Source organism: Leuresthes tenuis, unplaced genomic scaffold (genome assembly GCF_036924035.1).
Source record: "Leuresthes tenuis unplaced genomic scaffold, fLeuTen1.0.hap1 SCAF_5, whole genome shotgun sequence".
NCBI classification, from domain to species: domain Eukaryota; kingdom Metazoa; phylum Chordata; class Actinopteri; order Atheriniformes; family Atherinopsidae; genus Leuresthes; species Leuresthes tenuis.
Genome location: NW_027325359.1, coordinates 34,110,586 through 34,129,493, shown reverse-complemented (window position 1 = coordinate 34,129,493; position 18,908 = coordinate 34,110,586). Strand labels below are relative to the sequence as shown.

General features: G+C 40.0%; 13 non-coding genes across 13 annotated transcripts; all 13 read right to left on the bottom strand.

Annotated features, from left to right (window-relative positions):
* Positions 1-462: 462 nt before the first annotated feature.
* Positions 463-533, bottom strand: trnag-acc (transfer RNA glycine (anticodon ACC)). Its single transcript has one exon. It is a non-coding gene; the product is annotated as a tRNA-Gly (tRNA).
* A 1,501-nt stretch (positions 534-2,034) lies between these two features.
* trnag-gcc (transfer RNA glycine (anticodon GCC)) lies at positions 2,035-2,105 on the bottom strand. The gene has a single exon. It is a non-coding gene; the product is annotated as a tRNA-Gly (tRNA).
* A 627-nt stretch (positions 2,106-2,732) lies between these two features.
* trnag-gcc (transfer RNA glycine (anticodon GCC)) lies at positions 2,733-2,803 on the bottom strand. Its single transcript has one exon. It is a non-coding gene; the product is annotated as a tRNA-Gly (tRNA).
* A 539-nt stretch (positions 2,804-3,342) lies between these two features.
* trnag-gcc (transfer RNA glycine (anticodon GCC)) lies at positions 3,343-3,413 on the bottom strand. The gene has a single exon. It is a non-coding gene; the product is annotated as a tRNA-Gly (tRNA).
* Positions 3,414-6,532: 3,119 nt separating this feature from the next.
* Positions 6,533-6,603, bottom strand: trnag-gcc (transfer RNA glycine (anticodon GCC)). Its single transcript has one exon. It is a non-coding gene; the product is annotated as a tRNA-Gly (tRNA).
* Positions 6,604-6,792: 189 nt separating this feature from the next.
* Positions 6,793-6,863, bottom strand: trnag-gcc (transfer RNA glycine (anticodon GCC)). The gene has a single exon. It is a non-coding gene; the product is annotated as a tRNA-Gly (tRNA).
* Positions 6,864-7,143: 280 nt separating this feature from the next.
* Positions 7,144-7,214, bottom strand: trnag-gcc (transfer RNA glycine (anticodon GCC)). The gene has a single exon. It is a non-coding gene; the product is annotated as a tRNA-Gly (tRNA).
* Positions 7,215-9,086: 1,872 nt separating this feature from the next.
* trnag-gcc (transfer RNA glycine (anticodon GCC)) lies at positions 9,087-9,157 on the bottom strand. Its single transcript has one exon. It is a non-coding gene; the product is annotated as a tRNA-Gly (tRNA).
* A 280-nt stretch (positions 9,158-9,437) lies between these two features.
* Positions 9,438-9,508, bottom strand: trnag-gcc (transfer RNA glycine (anticodon GCC)). The gene has a single exon. It is a non-coding gene; the product is annotated as a tRNA-Gly (tRNA).
* A 2,377-nt stretch (positions 9,509-11,885) lies between these two features.
* Positions 11,886-11,956, bottom strand: trnag-gcc (transfer RNA glycine (anticodon GCC)). The gene has a single exon. It is a non-coding gene; the product is annotated as a tRNA-Gly (tRNA).
* Positions 11,957-12,145: 189 nt separating this feature from the next.
* Positions 12,146-12,216, bottom strand: trnag-gcc (transfer RNA glycine (anticodon GCC)). Its single transcript has one exon. It is a non-coding gene; the product is annotated as a tRNA-Gly (tRNA).
* Positions 12,217-12,496: 280 nt separating this feature from the next.
* Positions 12,497-12,567, bottom strand: trnag-gcc (transfer RNA glycine (anticodon GCC)). Its single transcript has one exon. It is a non-coding gene; the product is annotated as a tRNA-Gly (tRNA).
* Positions 12,568-17,588: 5,021 nt separating this feature from the next.
* Positions 17,589-17,659, bottom strand: trnag-gcc (transfer RNA glycine (anticodon GCC)). Its single transcript has one exon. It is a non-coding gene; the product is annotated as a tRNA-Gly (tRNA).
* Positions 17,660-18,908: the final 1,249 nt, after the last annotated feature.

The following is an 18,908-nucleotide window of genomic DNA, read 5'->3' as shown; positions in this document are numbered from 1 at the left end:
AGCTGGCATGTAAGTGTGTCAGCTAGCATGGCAGTGTGTCACATATTGTGACAGTGTGTCACATATTGTGACAGTGTGTCAGCTAACATGACAGTGTGTCAGCTAGCATGACATTGTGTCAACTGGCATGACAGTGTGTCAGCTAGCATGACAGTGTGTCAGCTGGCATGTCAGTGTGTCAGCTAGCATGGAAGTGTGTAAACTAGCATGACAGTGTGTCAGCTAGCATGACAGTGTGTCAGCTGACATGACAGTGTGTCAGCTGGCATGTCAGTTTGTCAGCTAGCGTGTCAGCGTGTCAGCTGTCAGCTGTCAAATTCATGCTCCCTGCCACGATTTAATATTAGGTTTAATGGCTAATACATTCGTTTTAACGTCGTGCTGCTCATCAATTCTCACTGACCATCCTCACATCTATCACGACTTTTACGTTTGTGACACATAAGAATGGGAAAGTATACCTGCATTGGCCGGGAATCGGACCTGGGTCTCCCGCGTGGTAGGCGAGAATTCTACCACTGAACCACCAATGCTTACAAAAGCATTAATTTTCCAACTTTTTTTTCTTGGCACTTTCTCCATCCTTTTCTCATATTGTGTTAGGGGAGATGTTTATACAAATGCTTAGAAAACATAAAGTTATTGATACTTTTTTCACCTTAATGAATAGTCTACAGACTCCGCAATCTACGAACCCAGTATCAAGTGAGAAACCGTGGGACGACTCATTGACCATCCTCACATCCATCACGACTTTTATGTTTGTGACACATAAGAACGGGAAAGTATACCTGCATTGGCTGCGAATCGGACCCGGGTCTCCCACGTGGCAGGCGACAATTCTACCACTGAACCACCAATGCTCACAAAAGTGTTAATTTTCCAATTTTTTTTTTCTTGGCATTTTCTCCATCCTTTTCTCATATTCTTATAGGGAAGATATTTATACAAATGCTTAGAAAACAAAAAGTTATTGATACTTTTTTCCCCTTATCTCTTTTTCTTACCTCAATGAATAGTCTAAAGACTACGCTATCTACGAACCCAGTATCAAGTGAGAAACTGTGGGACGATTCACTGACCATCCTCACATCCATCACGACTTTTATGTTTGTGACACATAAGAACAGTAAGTTACATCTGTACTGGCCAGGAACTGGACCCGGGTCTGTCAAATGGGAGGCAAGAATTCTACCACTGAACCACCAATGTTTACAAGAGTGTGGATTTACCAACCTTTTTTTCTTCTATCCTTTTCTCATATTGTGTTAGGGGAGATGTTTGTACAAATGATTAGAAAACAAGAAGTCATTGATATGTTTTTTCCTGTCTTTTGAATAGTCTCCAGACTATTCAAACACTGTCCCCCACATGGCAGGCAAGAATTCTACCACTGAACCACCAATGCTTACAATAGTGTTAATTTTCCAATTTTTTTTCTTGGCACTTTCTCCATCCTTTTCTCATATTCTGTTCGAGGAGATGTTTATACAAATGCTTTGAAAACAAAAAGTTATTGATAGTTTTTTCCCCTTATCTCTTTTTCTTACCTCAATGAATAGTCTACAGACTACGCTATCTACGAACCCAGTATCAAGTGAGAAACCGTGGGACGACTCACTGACCATCTTCACATCCATCACGACTTTTATGTTTGTGACACATAAGAACGGTAAAGTATATCTGTATTGGCCGGGAATCAGACCCGGGTCTCCCGCGTGGCAGGCGAGAATTCTACCACTGAACCACCAATGCTTACAAAAGTGTTAATTTTCCAACTTTTTTTTTTCTTGGCATTTTCTCCATCCTTTTCTCATTTTCTGTTAGGGGAGATGTTTATACAAATGCTTAGAAAACATAAAGTTAATAATACTTTTTTCACCTTTTCTCTTTTTCTTACCTTAATGAGTAGTCTACAGACTCCGCAATCTACGAACCCAGTATCAAGTGAGAAACCGTGGGACGACTCACTGACCATCCTCACATCCATCACGACTTTTATGTTTGTGACACATAAGAACGGGAAAGTATACATGCATTGGCCGGGAATCGGACCCGGGTCTCCCGCGTGGCAGGCGAGAATTCTACCACTGAATCACCAATGCTCACAAAAGTGTTAATTTTCCAATTTTTTTTTTCTTGGCATTTTCTCCATCCTTTTCTCATATTCTTATAGGGGAGATGTTTATACAAATGCTTAGAAAACAAAAAGTTATTGATACTTTTTTCCCCTTATCTCTTTTTCTTACCTTAATGAATAGTCTACTGCTCTGCTATCTACGAACCCAATATCAAGTGAGAAACCGTGGGACGACTCACTGACCATCCTCACATCCATCACGACTTTTATGTTTGTGACACATAAGAACGGTAAAGTATATCTGTATTGGCCGGGAATCAGACCCGGGTCTCCCGCGTGGCAGGCGAGAATTCTACCACTGAACCACCAATGCTTACAAAACTGTTAATTTTCCAACTTTTTTTTTTCTTGGCACTTTCTCCATCCTTTTCTTATATTCTGTTAGGGGAGATGTTTATACAAATGCTTAGAAAACATAAAGTTATTGATACTTTTTTCACCTTTTCTCTTTTTCTTACCTTAATGAGTAGTCTACAGACTCCGCAATCTACGAACCCAGTATCAAGTGAGAAACCGTGGGACGACTCACTGACCATCCTCACATCCATCACGACTTTTATGTTTGTGACACATAAGAACGGGATAGTCTACCTGCATTGGCCGGGAATCAGACCCGGGTCTCCCGCGTGGCAGGCGAGAATTCTACCACTGAACCACCAATGCTCACAAAAGTGTTAATTTTCCAATTTTTTTTTTTCTTGGCATTTTCTCCATCCTTTTCTCATTTTCTGTTAGGGGAGATGTTTATACAAATGCTTAGAAAACAAAAAGTTATTGATACTTTTTTCCCCTTATCTCTTTTTCTTACCTCAATGAATAGTCTAAAGACTACGCTATCTACGAACCCAGTATCAAGTGAGAAACCGTGGGACGACTCACTGACCATCCTCACATCCATCACGACTTTTATGTTTGTGACACATAAGAACGGCATAGTATACCTGCATTGGCCAGGAATCGGACCCTGGTCTCCCGCGTGGCAGGCGAGAATTCTACCACTGAACCACCAATGCTCACAAAAGTGTTAATTTTCCAATTTTTTTTTTCTTGGCATTTTCTCTTTCTTACCTCAATGAATAGTCTAAAGACTACGCTATCTACGAACCCAGTATCAAGTGAGAAACCGTGGGACGACTCACTGACCATCCTCACATCCATCACGACTTTTATGTTTGTGACACATAAGAACGGCATAGTATACCTGTATTGGCCGGGAATCGGACCCGGGTCTCCCGCGTGGCAGGCGAGAATTCTACCACTGAACCACCAATGCTTACAAAAGTGTTAATTTTCCAACTTTTTTTTTTTCTTGGCACCTTCTCCATCCTTTTCTCATATTCTGTTAGGGGAGATGTGTATACAAATGCTTAGAAAACATAAAGTTATTGATACTTTTTTCACCTTTTCTCTTTTTCTTACCTTAACGAATAGTCTACTGCTCTGCTATCTACGAACCCAATATCAAGTGAGAAACCGTGGGACGACTCACTGACCATCCTCACATCCATCACGACTTTAAGGTCAGTGACACATAAGAACAGTAAGTTACATCTGTACTGGCCAGGAACTGGACCCGGGTCTGTCAAATGGGAGGCAAGAATTCTACCACTGAACCACCAATGTTTACAAGATTGTGGATTTACCAACTTTTTTTTCTTCTATCCTTTTCTCATATTGTGTTAGGGGAGATGTTTGTACAAATGATTAGAAAACAAGAAGTCATTGATATGTTTTTTTCTGTCTTTTGAATAGTCTCCAGACTATTCAAACACTGTCCCCCACATGGCAGGCAAGAATTCTACCACTGAACCACCAATGCTTACAAAAGTGTTAATTTTCCAACTTTTTTTTTTTCTTGGCACCTTCTCCATCCTTTTCTCATATTCTGTTAGGGGAGATGTGTATACAAATGCTTAGAAAACATAAAGTTATTGATACTTTTTTCACCTTTTCTCTTTTTCTTACCTTAACGAATAGTCTACTGCTCTGCTATCTACGAACCCAATATCAAGTGAGAAACCGTGGGACGACTCACTGACCATCCTCACATCCATCACGACTTTAAGGTCAGTGACACATAAGAACAGTAAGTTACATCTGTACTGGCCAGGAACTGGACCCGGGTCTGTCAAATGGGAGGCAAGAATTCTACCACTGAACCACCAATGTTTACAAGATTGTGGATTTACCAACTTTTTTTTCTTCTATCCTTTTCTCATATTGTGTTAGGGGAGATGTTTGTACAAATGATTAGAAAACAAGAAGTCATTGATATGTTTTTTTCTGTCTTTTGAATAGTCTCCAGACTATTCAAACACTGTCCCCCACATGGCAGGCAAGAATTCTACCACTGAACCACCAATGCTTACAATAGTGTTAATTTTCCAACTTTTTTTTCTTGGCACTTTCTCCATCCTTTTCTCATATTCTGTTAGGGGAGATGTTTATACAAATGCTTTGAAAACAAAAAGTTATTGATAGTTTTTTCCCCTTATCTCTTTTTCTTACCTCAATGAATAGTCTACAGCCTACGCTATCTACGAACCCAGTATCAAGTGAGAAACCGTGGGACGACTCACTGACCATCTTCACATCCATCACGACTTTTATGTTTGTGACACATAAGAACGGTAAAGTATATCTGTATTGGCCGGGAATCAGACCCGGGTCTCCCGCGTGGCAGGCGAGAATTCTACCACTGAATCACCAATGCTCACAAAAGTGTTAATTTTCCAATTTTTTTTTTTCTTGGCATTTTCTCCATCCTTTTCTCATATTCTTATAGGGGAGATGTTTATACAAATGCTTAGAAAACAAAAAGTTATTGATACTTTTTTCCCCTTATCTCTTTTTCTTACCTTAATGAATAGTCTACTGCTCTGCTATCTACGAACCCAATATCAAGTGAGAAACCGTGGGACGACTCACTGACCATCCTCACATCCATCACGACTTTTATGTTTGTGACACATAAGAACGGGAAAGTATACCTGCATTGGCCGGGAATCGGACCCGGGTCTCCCGCGTGGCAGGCGAGAATTCTACCACTGAATCACCAATTCTCACAAAAGTGTTAATTTTCCAATTTTTTTTTTTTCTTGGCATTTTCTCCATCTTTTTCTCATATTCTTATAGGGGAGATGTTTATACAAATGCTTAGAAAACAAAAAGTTATTGATACTTTTTTCCCCTTATCTCTTTTTCTTACCTTAATGAATAGTCTACTGCTCTGCTATCTACGAACCCAATATCAAGTGAGAAACCGTGGGACGACTCACTGACCATCCTCACATCCATCACGACTTTTATGTTTGTGACACATAAGAACGGTGAAGTATATCTGTATTGGCCGGGAATCAGACCCGGGTCTCCCGCGTGGCAGGCGAGAATTCTACCACTGAACCACCAATGCTTACAAAACTGTTAATTTTCCAACTTTTTTTTTTTCTTGGCACTTTCTCCATCCTTTTCTTATATTCTGTTAGGGGAGATGTTTATACAAATGCTTAGAAAACAAAAAGTTATTGATACTTTTTTCCCCTTATCTCTTTTTCTTACCTTAATGAATAGTCTACTGCTCTGCTATCTACGAACCCAATATCAAGTGAGAAACCGTGGGACGACTCACTGACCATCCTCACATCCATCACGACTTTTATGTTTGTGACACATAAGAACGGTAAAGTATATCTGTATTGGCCGGGAATCAGACACGGGTCTCCCGCGTGGCAGGCGAGAATTCTACCACTGAACCACCAATGCTTACAAAACTGTTAATTTTCCAACTTTTTTTTTTTCTTGGCACTTTCTCCATCCTTTTCTTATATTCTGTTAGGGGAGATGTTTATACAAATGCTTAGAAAACAAAAAGTTATTGATACTTTTTTCCCCTTATCTCTTTTTCTTACCTTAATGAATAGTCTACTGCTCTGCTATCTACGAACCCAATATCAAGTGAGAAACCGTGGGACGACTCACTGACCATCCTCACATCCATCACGACTTTTATGTTTGTGACACATAAGAACGGTAAAGTATATCTGTATTGGCCGGGAATCAGACCCGGGTCTCCCGCGTGGCAGGCGAGAATTCTACCACTGAACCACCAATGCTTACAAAACTGTTAATTTTCCAACTTTTTTTTTTTCTTGGCACTTTCTCCATCCTTTTCTTATATTCTGTTAGGGGAGATGTTTATACAAATGCTTAGAAAACATAAAGTTATTGATACTTTTTTCACCTTTTCTCTTTTTCTTACCTTAATGAGTAGTCTACAGACTCCGCATTCTACGAACCCAGTATCAAGTGAGAAACCGTGGGACGACTCACTGACCATCCTCACATCCATCACGACTTTTATGTTTGTGACACATAAGAACGGCATAGTATACCTGCATTGGCCAGGAATCGGACCCGGGTCTCCCGCGTGGCAGGCGAGAATTCTACCACTGAACCACCAATGCTCACAAAAGTGTTAATTTTCCAATTTTTTTTTTCTTGGCATTTTCTCTTTCTTACCTCAATGAATAGTCTAAAGACTACGCTATCTACGAACCCAGTATCAAGTGAGAAACCGTGGGACGACTCACTGACCATCCTCACATCCATCACGACTTTTATGTTTGTGACACATAAGAACGGCATAGTATACCTGCATTGGCCGGGAATCGGACCCGGGTCTCCCGCGTGGCAGGCGAGAATTCTACCACTGAACCACCAATGCTCACGAAAGTGTTAATTTTCCAATTTTTTTTTTTTCTTGGCATTTTCTCCATCCTTTTCTCATATTCTGTTAGGGGAGATGTTTATACAAATGCTTAGAAAACATAAAGTTATTGATACTTTTTTGACCTTTTCTCTTTTTCTTACCTTAATGAATAGTCTACAGACTCTGCAATCTACGAACCCAGTATCAAGTGAGAAACCGTGGGACGACTCACTGACCATCCTCACATCCATCACGACTTTCATGTTTGTGAAACATAAGAACGGTAAAGTATACCTGCATTGGCCGGGAATCGGACCCGGGTCTCCCGCGTGGCAGGCGAGAATTCTACCACTGAACCACCAATGCTTACAAAAGTGTTAATTTTCCAACTTTTTTTTTTTCTTGGCACCTTCTCCATCCTTTTCTCATATTCTGTTAGGGGAGATGTGTATACAAATGCTTAGAAAACATAAAGTTATTGATACTTTTTTCACCTTTTCTCTTTTTCTTACCTTAATGAATAGTCTACTGCTCTGCTATCTACGAACCCAATATCAAGTGAGAAACCGTGGGACGACTCACTGACCATCCTCACATCCATCACGACTTTAAGGTCAGTGACACATAAGAACAGTAAGTTACATCTGTACTGGCCAGGAACTGGACCCGGGTCTGTCAAATGGGAGGCAAGAATTCTACCACTGAACCACCAATGTTTACAAGATTGTGGATTTACCAACTTTTTTTTCTTCTATCCTTTTCTCATATTGTGTTAGGGGAGATGTTTGTACAAATGATTAGAAAACAAGAAGTCATTGATATGTTTTTTTCTGTCTTTTGAATAGTCTCCAGACTATTCAAACACTGTCCCCCACATGGCAGGCAAGAATTCTACCACTGAACCACCAATGCTTACAATAGTGTTAATTTTCCAACTTTTTTTTCTTGGCACTTTCTCCATCCTTTTCTCATATTCTGTTAGGGGAGATGTTTATACAAATGCTTTGAAAACAAAAAGTTATTGATAGTTTTTTCCCCTTATCTCTTTTTCTTACCTCAATGAATAGTCTACAGCCTACGCTATCTACGAACCCAGTATCAAGTGAGAAACCGTGGGACGACTCACTGACCATCTTCACATCCATCACGACTTTTATGTTTGTGACACATAAGAACGGTAAAGTATATCTGTATTGGCCGGGAATCAGACCCGGGTCTCCCGCGTGGCAGGCGAGAATTCTACCACTGAATCACCAATGCTCACAAAAGTGTTAATTTTCCAATTTTTTTTTTTCTTGGCATTTTCTCCATCCTTTTCTCATATTCTTATAGGGGAGATGTTTATACAAATGCTTAGAAAACAAAAAGTTATTGATACTTTTTTCCCCTTATCTCTTTTTCTTACCTTAATGAATAGTCTACTGCTCTGCTATCTACGAACCCAATATCAAGTGAGAAACCGTGGGACGACTCACTGACCATCCTCACATCCATCACGACTTTTATGTTTGTGACACATAAGAACGGTAAAGTATATCTGTATTGGCCGGGAATCAGACCCGGGTCTCCCGCGTGGCAGGCGAGAATTCTACCACTGAACCACCAATGCTTACAAAACTGTTAATTTTCCAACTTTTTTTTTTTCTTGGCACTTTCTCCATCCTTTTCTTATATTCTGTTAGGGGAGATGTTTATACAAATGCTTAGAAAACATAAAGTTATTGATACTTTTTTCACCTTTTCTCTTTTTCTTACCTTAATGAGTAGTCTACAGACTCCGCAATCTACGAACCCAGTATCAAGTGAGAAACCGTGGGACGACTCACTGACCATCCTCACATCCATCACGACTTTTATGTTTGTGACACATAAGAACGGCATAGTATACCTGCATTGGCCAGGAATCGGACCCGGGTCTCCCGCGTGGCAGGCGAGAATTCTACCACTGAATCACCAATGCTCACAAAAGTGTTAATTTTCCAATTTTTTTTTTTCTTGGCATTTTCTCCATCCTTTTCTCATATTCTTATAGGGGAGATGTTTATACAAATGCTTAGAAAACAAAAAGTTATTGATACTTTTTTCCCCTTATCTCTTTTTCTTACCTTAATGAATAGTCTACTGCTCTGCTATCTACGAACCCAATATCAAGTGAGAAACCGTGGGACGACTCACTGACCATCCTCACATCCATCACGACTTTTATGTTTGTGACACATAAGAACGGGAAAGTATACCTGCATTGGCCGGGAATCGGACCCGGGTCTCCCGCGTGGCAGGCGAGAATTCTACCACTGAACCACCAATGCTCACGAAAGTGTTAATTTTCCAATTTTTTTTTTTTCTTGGCATTTTCTCCATCCTTTTCTCATATTCTGTTAGGGGAGATGTTTATACAAATGCTTAGAAAACATAAAGTTATTGATACTTTTTTGACCTTTTCTCTTTTTCTTACCTTAATGAATAGTCTACAGACTCTGCAATCTACGAACCCAGTATCAAGTGAGAAACCGTGGGACGACTCACTGACCATCCTCACATCCATCACGACTTTCATGTTTGTGAAACATAAGAACGGTAAAGTACACCTGCATTGGCCGGGAATCGGACCCGGGTCTCCCGCGTGGCAGGCGAGAATTCTACCACTGAACCACCAATGCTTACAAAAGTGTTAATTTTCCAACTTTTTTTTTTTCTTGGCACCTTCTCCATCCTTTTCTCATATTCTGTTAGGGGAGATGTGTATACAAATGCTTAGAAAACATAAAGTTATTGATACTTTTTTCACCTTTTCTCTTTTTCTTACCTTAATGAATAGTCTACTGCTCTGCTATCTACGAACCCAATATCAAGTGAGAAACCGTGGGACGACTCACTGACCATCCTCACATCCATCACGACTTTAAGGTCAGTGACACATAAGAACAGTAAGTTACATCTGTACTGGCCAGGAACTGGACCCGGGTCTGTCAAATGGGAGGCAAGAATTCTACCACTGAACCACCAATGCTTACAATAGTGTTAATTTTCCAACTTTTTTTTCTTGGCACTTTCTCCATCCTTTTCTCATATTCTGTTAGGGGAGATGTTTATACAAATGCTTTGAAAACAAAAAGTTATTGATAGTTTTTTCCCCTTATCTCTTTTTCTTACCTCAATGAATAGTCTACAGCCTACGCTATCTACGAACCCAGTATCAAGTGAGAAACCGTGGGACGACTCACTGACCATCTTCACATCCATCACGACTTTTATGTTTGTGACACATAAGAACGGTAAAGTATATCTGTATTGGCCGGGAATCAGACCCGGGTCTCCCGCGTGGCAGGCGAGAATTCTACCACTGAATCACCAATGCTCACAAAAGTGTTAATTTTCCAATTTTTTTTTTTCTTGGCATTTTCTCCATCCTTTTCTCATATTCTTATAGGGGAGATGTTTATACAAATGCTTAGAAAACAAAAAGTTATTGATACTTTTTTCCCCTTATCTCTTTTTCTTACCTTAATGAATAGTCTACTGCTCTGCTATCTACGAACCCAATATCAAGTGAGAAACCGTGGGACGACTCACTGACCATCCTCACATCCATCACGACTTTTATGTTTGTGACACATAAGAACGGGAAAGTATACCTGCATTGGCCGGGAATCGGACCCGGGTCTCCCGCGTGGCAGGCGAGAATTCTACCACTGAATCACCAATTCTCACAAAAGTGTTAATTTTCCAATTTTTTTTTTTTCTGGGCATTTTCTCCATCTTTTTCTCATATTCTTATAGGGGAGATGTTTATACAAATGCTTAGAAAACAAAAAGTTATTGATACTTTTTTCCCCTTATCTCTTTTTCTTACCTTAATGAATAGTCTACTGCTCTGCTATCTACGAACCCAATATCAAGTGAGAAACCGTGGGACGACTCACTGACCATCCTCACATCCATCACGACTTTTATGTTTGTGACACATAAGAACGGTGAAGTATATCTGTATTGGCCGGGAATCAGACCCGGGTCTCCCGCGTGGCAGGCGAGAATTCTACCACTGAACCACCAATGCTTACAAAACTGTTAATTTTCCAACTTTTTTTTTTTCTTGGCACTTTCTCCATCCTTTTCTTATATTCTGTTAGGGGAGATGTTTATACAAATGCTTAGAAAACAAAAAGTTATTGATACTTTTTTCCCCTTATCTCTTTTTCTTACCTTAATGAATAGTCTACTGCTCTGCTATCTACGAACCCAATATCAAGTGAGAAACCGTGGGACGACTCACTGACCATCCTCACATCCATCACGACTTTTATGTTTGTGACACATAAGAACGGTAAAGTATATCTGTATTGGCCGGGAATCAGACACGGGTCTCCCGCGTGGCAGGCGAGAATTCTACCACTGAACCACCAATGCTTACAAAACTGTTAATTTTCCAACTTTTTTTTTTTCTTGGCACTTTCTCCATCCTTTTCTTATATTCTGTTAGGGGAGATGTTTATACAAATGCTTAGAAAACAAAAAGTTATTGATACTTTTTTCCCCTTATCTCTTTTTCTTACCTTAATGAATAGTCTACTGCTCTGCTATCTACGAACCCAATATCAAGTGAGAAACCGTGGGACGACTCACTGACCATCCTCACATCCATCACGACTTTTATGTTTGTGACACATAAGAACGGTAAAGTATATCTGTATTGGCCGGGAATCAGACCCGGGTCTCCCGCGTGGCAGGCGAGAATTCTACCACTGAACCACCAATGCTTACAAAACTGTTAATTTTCCAACTTTTTTTTTTTCTTGGCACTTTCTCCATCCTTTTCTTATATTCTGTTAGGGGAGATGTTTATACAAATGCTTAGAAAACATAAAGTTATTGATACTTTTTTCACCTTTTCTCTTTTTCTTACCTTAATGAGTAGTCTACAGACTCCGCATTCTACGAACCCAGTATCAAGTGAGAAACCGTGGGACGACTCACTGACCATCCTCACATCCATCACGACTTTTATGTTTGTGACACATAAGAACGGCATAGTATACCTGCATTGGCCAGGAATCGGACCCGGGTCTCCCGCGTGGCAGGCGAGAATTCTACCACTGAACCACCAATGCTCACAAAAGTGTTAATTTTCCAATTTTTTTTTTCTTGGCATTTTCTCTTTCTTACCTCAATGAATAGTCTAAAGACTACGCTATCTACGAACCCAGTATCAAGTGAGAAACCGTGGGACGACTCACTGACCATCCTCACATCCATCACGACTTTTATGTTTGTGACACATAAGAACGGCATAGTATACCTGCATTGGCCGGGAATCGGACCCGGGTCTCCCGCGTGGCAGGCGAGAATTCTACCACTGAACCACCAATGCTCACGAAAGTGTTAATTTTCCAATTTTTTTTTTTTCTTGGCATTTTCTCCATCCTTTTCTCATATTCTGTTAGGGGAGATGTTTATACAAATGCTTAGAAAACATAAAGTTATTGATACTTTTTTGACCTTTTCTCTTTTTCTTACCTTAATGAATAGTCTACAGACTCTGCAATCTACGAACCCAGTATCAAGTGAGAAACCGTGGGACGACTCACTGACCATCCTCACATCCATCACGACTTTCATGTTTGTGAAACATAAGAACGGTAAAGTATACCTGCATTGGCCGGGAATCGGACCCGGGTCTCCCGCGTGGCAGGCGAGAATTCTACCACTGAACCACCAATGCTTACAAAAGTGTTAATTTTCCAACTTTTTTTTTTTCTTGGCACCTTCTCCATCCTTTTCTCATATTCTGTTAGGGGAGATGTGTATACAAATGCTTAGAAAACATAAAGTTATTGATACTTTTTTCACCTTTTCTCTTTTTCTTACCTTAATGAATAGTCTACTGCTCTGCTATCTACGAACCCAATATCAAGTGAGAAACCGTGGGACGACTCACTGACCATCCTCACATCCATCACGACTTTAAGGTCAGTGACACATAAGAACAGTAAGTTACATCTGTACTGGCCAGGAACTGGACCCGGGTCTGTCAAATGGGAGGCAAGAATTCTACCACTGAACCACCAATGTTTACAAGATTGTGGATTTACCAACTTTTTTTTCTTCTATCCTTTTCTCATATTGTGTTAGGGGAGATGTTTGTACAAATGATTAGAAAACAAGAAGTCATTGATATGTTTTTTTCTGTCTTTTGAATAGTCTCCAGACTATTCAAACACTGTCCCCCACATGGCAGGCAAGAATTCTACCACTGAACCACCAATGCTTACAATAGTGTTAATTTTCCAACTTTTTTTTCTTGGCACTTTCTCCATCCTTTTCTCATATTCTGTTAGGGGAGATGTTTATACAAATGCTTTGAAAACAAAAAGTTATTGATAGTTTTTTCCCCTTATCTCTTTTTCTTACCTCAATGAATAGTCTACAGCCTACGCTATCTACGAACCCAGTATCAAGTGAGAAACCGTGGGACGACTCACTGACCATCTTCACATCCATCACGACTTTTATGTTTGTGACACATAAGAACGGTAAAGTATATCTGTATTGGCCGGGAATCAGACCCGGGTCTCCCGCGTGGCAGGCGAGAATTCTACCACTGAATCACCAATGCTCACAAAAGTGTTAATTTTCCAATTTTTTTTTTTCTTGGCATTTTCTCCATCCTTTTCTCATATTCTTATAGGGGAGATGTTTATACAAATGCTTAGAAAACAAAAAGTTATTGATACTTTTTTCCCCTTATCTCTTTTTCTTACCTTAATGAATAGTCTACTGCTCTGCTATCTACGAACCCAATATCAAGTGAGAAACCGTGGGACGACTCACTGACCATCCTCACATCCATCACGACTTTTATGTTTGTGACACATAAGAACGGTAAAGTATATCTGTATTGGCCGGGAATCAGACCCGGGTCTCCCGCGTGGCAGGCGAGAATTCTACCACTGAACCACCAATGCTTACAAAACTGTTAATTTTCCAACTTTTTTTTTTTCTTGGCACTTTCTCCATCCTTTTCTTATATTCTGTTAGGGGAGATGTTTATACAAATGCTTAGAAAACATAAAGTTATTGATACTTTTTTCACCTTTTCTCTTTTTCTTACCTTAATGAGTAGTCTACAGACTCCGCAATCTACGAACCCAGTATCAAGTGAGAAACCGTGGGACGACTCACTGACCATCCTCACATCCATCACGACTTTTATGTTTGTGACACATAAGAACGGCATAGTATACCTGCATTGGCCAGGAATCGGACCCGGGTCTCCCGCGTGGCAGGCGAGAATTCTACCACTGAATCACCAATGCTCACAAAAGTGTTAATTTTCCAATTTTTTTTTTTCTTGGCATTTTCTCCATCCTTTTCTCATATTCTTATAGGGGAGATGTTTATACAAATGCTTAGAAAACAAAAAGTTATTGATACTTTTTTCCCCTTATCTCTTTTTCTTACCTTAATGAATAGTCTACTGCTCTGCTATCTACGAACCCAATATCAAGTGAGAAACCGTGGGACGACTCACTGACCATCCTCACATCCATCACGACTTTTATGTTTGTGACACATAAGAACGGGAAAGTATACCTGCATTGGCCGGGAATCGGACCCGGGTCTCCCGCGTGGCAGGCGAGAATTCTACCACTGAATCACCAATTCTCACAAAAGTGTTAATTTTCCAATTTTTTTTTTTTCTTGGCATTTTCTCCATCCTTTTCTCATATTCTTATAGGGGAGATGTTTATACAAATGCTTAGAAAACAAAAAGTTATTGATACTTTTTTCCCCTTATCTCTTTTTCTTACCTTAATGAATAGTCTACTGCTCTGCTATCTACGAACCCAATATCAAGTGAGAAACCGTGGGACGACTCACTGACCATCCTCACATCCATCACGACTTTTATGTTTGTGACACATAAGAACGGTAAAGTATATCTGTATTGGCCGGGAATCAGACCCGGGTCTCCCGCGTGGCAGGCGAGAATTCTACCACTGAACCACCAATGCTTACAAAACTGTTAATTTTCCAACTTTTTTTTTTTCTTGGCACTTTCTCCATCCTTTTCTTATATTCTGTTAGGGGAGATGTTTATACAAATGCTTAGAAAACAAAAAGTTATTGATACTTTTTTCCCCTTATCTCTTTTTCTTACCTTAATGAATAGTCTACTGCTCTGCTATCTACGAACCCAATATCAAGTGAGAAACCGTGGGACGACTCACTGACCATCCTCACATCCATCACGACTTTTATGTTTGTGACACATAAGAACGGTAAAGTATATCTGTATTGGCCGGGAATCAGACACGGGTCTCCCGCGTGGCAGGCGAGAATTCTACCACTGAACCACCAATGCTTACAAAAGTGTTAATTTTCCAACTTTTTTTTTTTCTTGGCACTTTCTCCATCCTTTTCTTATATTCTGTTAGGGGAGATGTTTATACAAATGCTTAGAAAACAAAAAGTTATTGATACTTTTTTCCCCTTATCTCTTTTTCTTACCTTAATGAATAGTCTACTGCTCTGCTATCTACGAACCCAATATCAAGTGAGAAACCGTGGGACGACTCACTGACCATCCTCACATCCATCACGACTTTTATGTTTGTGACACATAAGAACGGTAAAGTATATCTGTATTGGCCGGGAATCAGACCCGGGTCTCCCGCGTGGCAGGCGAGAATTCTACCACTGAACCACCAATGCTTACAAAACTGTTAATTTTCCAACTTTTTTTTTTTCTTGGCACTTTCTCCATCCTTTTCTTATATTCTGTTAGGGGAGATGTTTATACAAATGCTTAGAAAACATAAAGTTATTGATACTTTTTTCACCTTTTCTCTTTTTCTTACCTTAATGAGTAGTCTACAGACTCCGCAATCTACGAACCCAGTATCAAGTGAGAAACCGTGGGACGACTCACTGACCATCCTCACATCCATCACGACTTTTATGTTTGTGACACATAAGAACGGCATAGTATACCTGCATTGGCCAGGAATCGGACCCGGGTCTCCCGCGTGGCAGGCGAGAATTCTACCACTGAACGACCAATGCTCACAAAAGTGTTAATTTTCCAATTTTTTTTTTTCTTGGCATTTTCTCCATCCTTTTCTCATTTTCTGTTAGGGGAGATGTTTATACAAATGCTTAGAAAACATAAAGTTATTGATAGTTTTTTCCCCTTATCTCTTTTTCTTACCTCAATGAATAGTCTACAGACTACGCTATCTACGAACCCAGTATCAAGTGAGAAACCGTGGGACGACTCACTGACCATCTTCACATCCATCACGACTTTTATGTTTGTGACACATAAGAACGGTAAAGTATATCTGTATTGGCCGGGAATCAGACCCGGGTCTCCCGCGTGGCAGGCGAGAATTCTACCACTGAATCACCAATGCTCACAAAAGTGTTAATTTTCCAATTTCTTTTTTTCTTGGCATTTTCTCCATCCTTTTCTCATATTCTTATAGGGGAGATGTTTATACAAATGCTTAGAAAACAAAAAGTTATTGATACTTTTTTCCCCTTATCTCTTTTTCTTACCTTAATGAATAGTCTACTGCTCTGCTATCTACGAACCCAATATCAAGTGAGAAACCGTGGGACGACTCACTGACCATCCTCACATCCATCACGACTTTTATGTTTGTGACACATAAGAACGGGAAAGTATACCTGCATTGGCCGGGAATCGGACCCGGGTCTCCCGCGTGGCAGGCGAGAATTCTACCACTGAATCACCAATTCTCACAAAAGTGTTAATTTTCCAATTTTTTTTTTTCTTGGCATTTTCTCCATCCTTTTCTCATATTCTTATAGGGGAGATGTTTATACAAATGCTTAGAAAACAAAAAGTTATTGATACTTTTTTCCCCTTATCTCTTTTTCTTACCTTAATGAATAGTCTACTGCTCTGCTATCTACGAACCCAATATCAAGTGAGAAACCGTGGGACGACTCACTGACCATCCTCACATCCATCACGACTTTTATGTTTGTGACACATAAGAACGGTAAAGTATATCTGTATTGGCCGGGAATCAGACCCGGGTCTCCCGCGTGGCAGGCGAGAATTCTACCACTGAACCACCAATGCTTACAAAACTGTTAATTTTCCAACTTTTTTTTTTTCTTGGCACTTTCTCCATCCTTTTCTTATATTCTGTTAGGGGAGATGTTTATACAAATGCTTAGAAAACATAAAGTTATTGATACTTTTTTCACCTTTTCTCTTTTTCTTACCTTAATGAGTAGTCTACAGACTCCGCAATCTACGAACCCAGTATCAAGTGAGAAACCGTGGGACGACTCACTGACCATCCTCACATCCATCACGACTTTTATGTTTGTGACACATAAGAACGGCATAGTATACCTGCATTGGCCAGGAATCGGACCCGGGTCTCCCGCGTGGCAGGCGAGAATTCTACCACTGAATCACCAATGCTCACAAAAGTGTTAATTTTCCAATTTTTTTTTTTCTTGGCATTTTCTCCATCCTTTTCTCATATTCTTATAGGGGAGATGTTTATACAAATGCTTAGAAAACAAAAAGTTATTGATACTTTTTTCCCCTTATCTCTTTTTCTTACCTTAATGAATAGTCTACTGCTCTGCTATCTACGAACCCAATATCAAGTGAGAAACCGTGGGACGACTCACTGACCATCCTCACATCCATCACGACTTTTATGTTTGTGACACATAAGAACGGGAAAGTATACCTGCATTGGCCGGGAATCGGACCCGGGTCTCCCGCGTGGCAGGCGAGAATTCTACCACTGAACCACCAATGCTTACAAAACTGTTAATTTTCCAACTTTTTTTTTTTCTTGGCACTTTCTCCATCCTTTTCTTATATTCTGTTAGGGGAGATGTTTATACAAATGCTTAGAAAACAAAAAGTTATTGATACTTTTTTCCCCTTATCTCTTTTTCTTACCTTAATGAATAGTCTACTGCTCTGCTATCTACGAACCCAATATCAAGTGAGAAACCGTGGGACGACTCACTGACCATCCTCACATCCATCACGACTTTTATGTTTGTGACACATAAGAACGGTAAAGTATATCTGTATTGGCCGGGAATCAGACACGGGTCTCCCGCGTGGCAGGCGAGAATTCTACCACTGAACCACCAATGCTTACAAAAGTGTTAATTTTCCAACTTTTTTTTTTTCTTGGCACTTTCTCCATCCTTTTCTTATATTCTGTTAGGGGAGATGTTTATACAAATGCTTAGAAAACATAAAGTTATTGATACTTTTTTCACCTTTTCTCTTTTTCTTACCTTAATGAGTAGTCTACAGACTCCGCAATCTACGAACCCAGTATCAAGTGAGAAACCGTGGGACGACTCACTGACCATCCTCACATCCATCACGACTTTTATGTTTGTGACACATAAGAACGGCATAGTATACCTGCATTGGCCAGGAATCGGACCCGGGTCTCCCGCGTGGCAGGCGAGAATTCTACCACTGAACGACCAATGCTCACAAAAGTGTTAATTTTCCAATTTTTTTTTTTCTTGGCATTTTCTCCATCCTTTTCTCATTTTCTGTTAGGGGAGATGTTTATACAAATGCTTAGAAAACATAAAGTTATTGATAGTTTTTTCCCCTTATCTCTTTTTCTTACCTCAATGAATAGTCTACAGACTACGCTATCTACGAACCCAGTATCAAGTGAGAAACCGTGGGACGACTCACTGACCATCTTCACATCCATCACGACTTTTATGTTTGTGACACATAAGAACGGTAAAGTATATCTGTATTGGCCGGGAATCAGACCCGGGTCTCCCGCGTGGCAGGCGAGAATTCTACCACTGAATCACCAATGCTCACAAAAGTGTTAATTTTCCAATTTCTTTTTTTCTTGGCATTTTCTCCATCCTTTTCTCATATTCTTATAGGGGAGATGTTTATACAAATGCTTAGAAAACAAAAAGTTATTGATACTTTTTTCCCCTTATCTCTTTTTCTTACCTTAATGAATAGTCTACTGCTCTGCTATCTACGAACCCAATATCAAGTGAGAA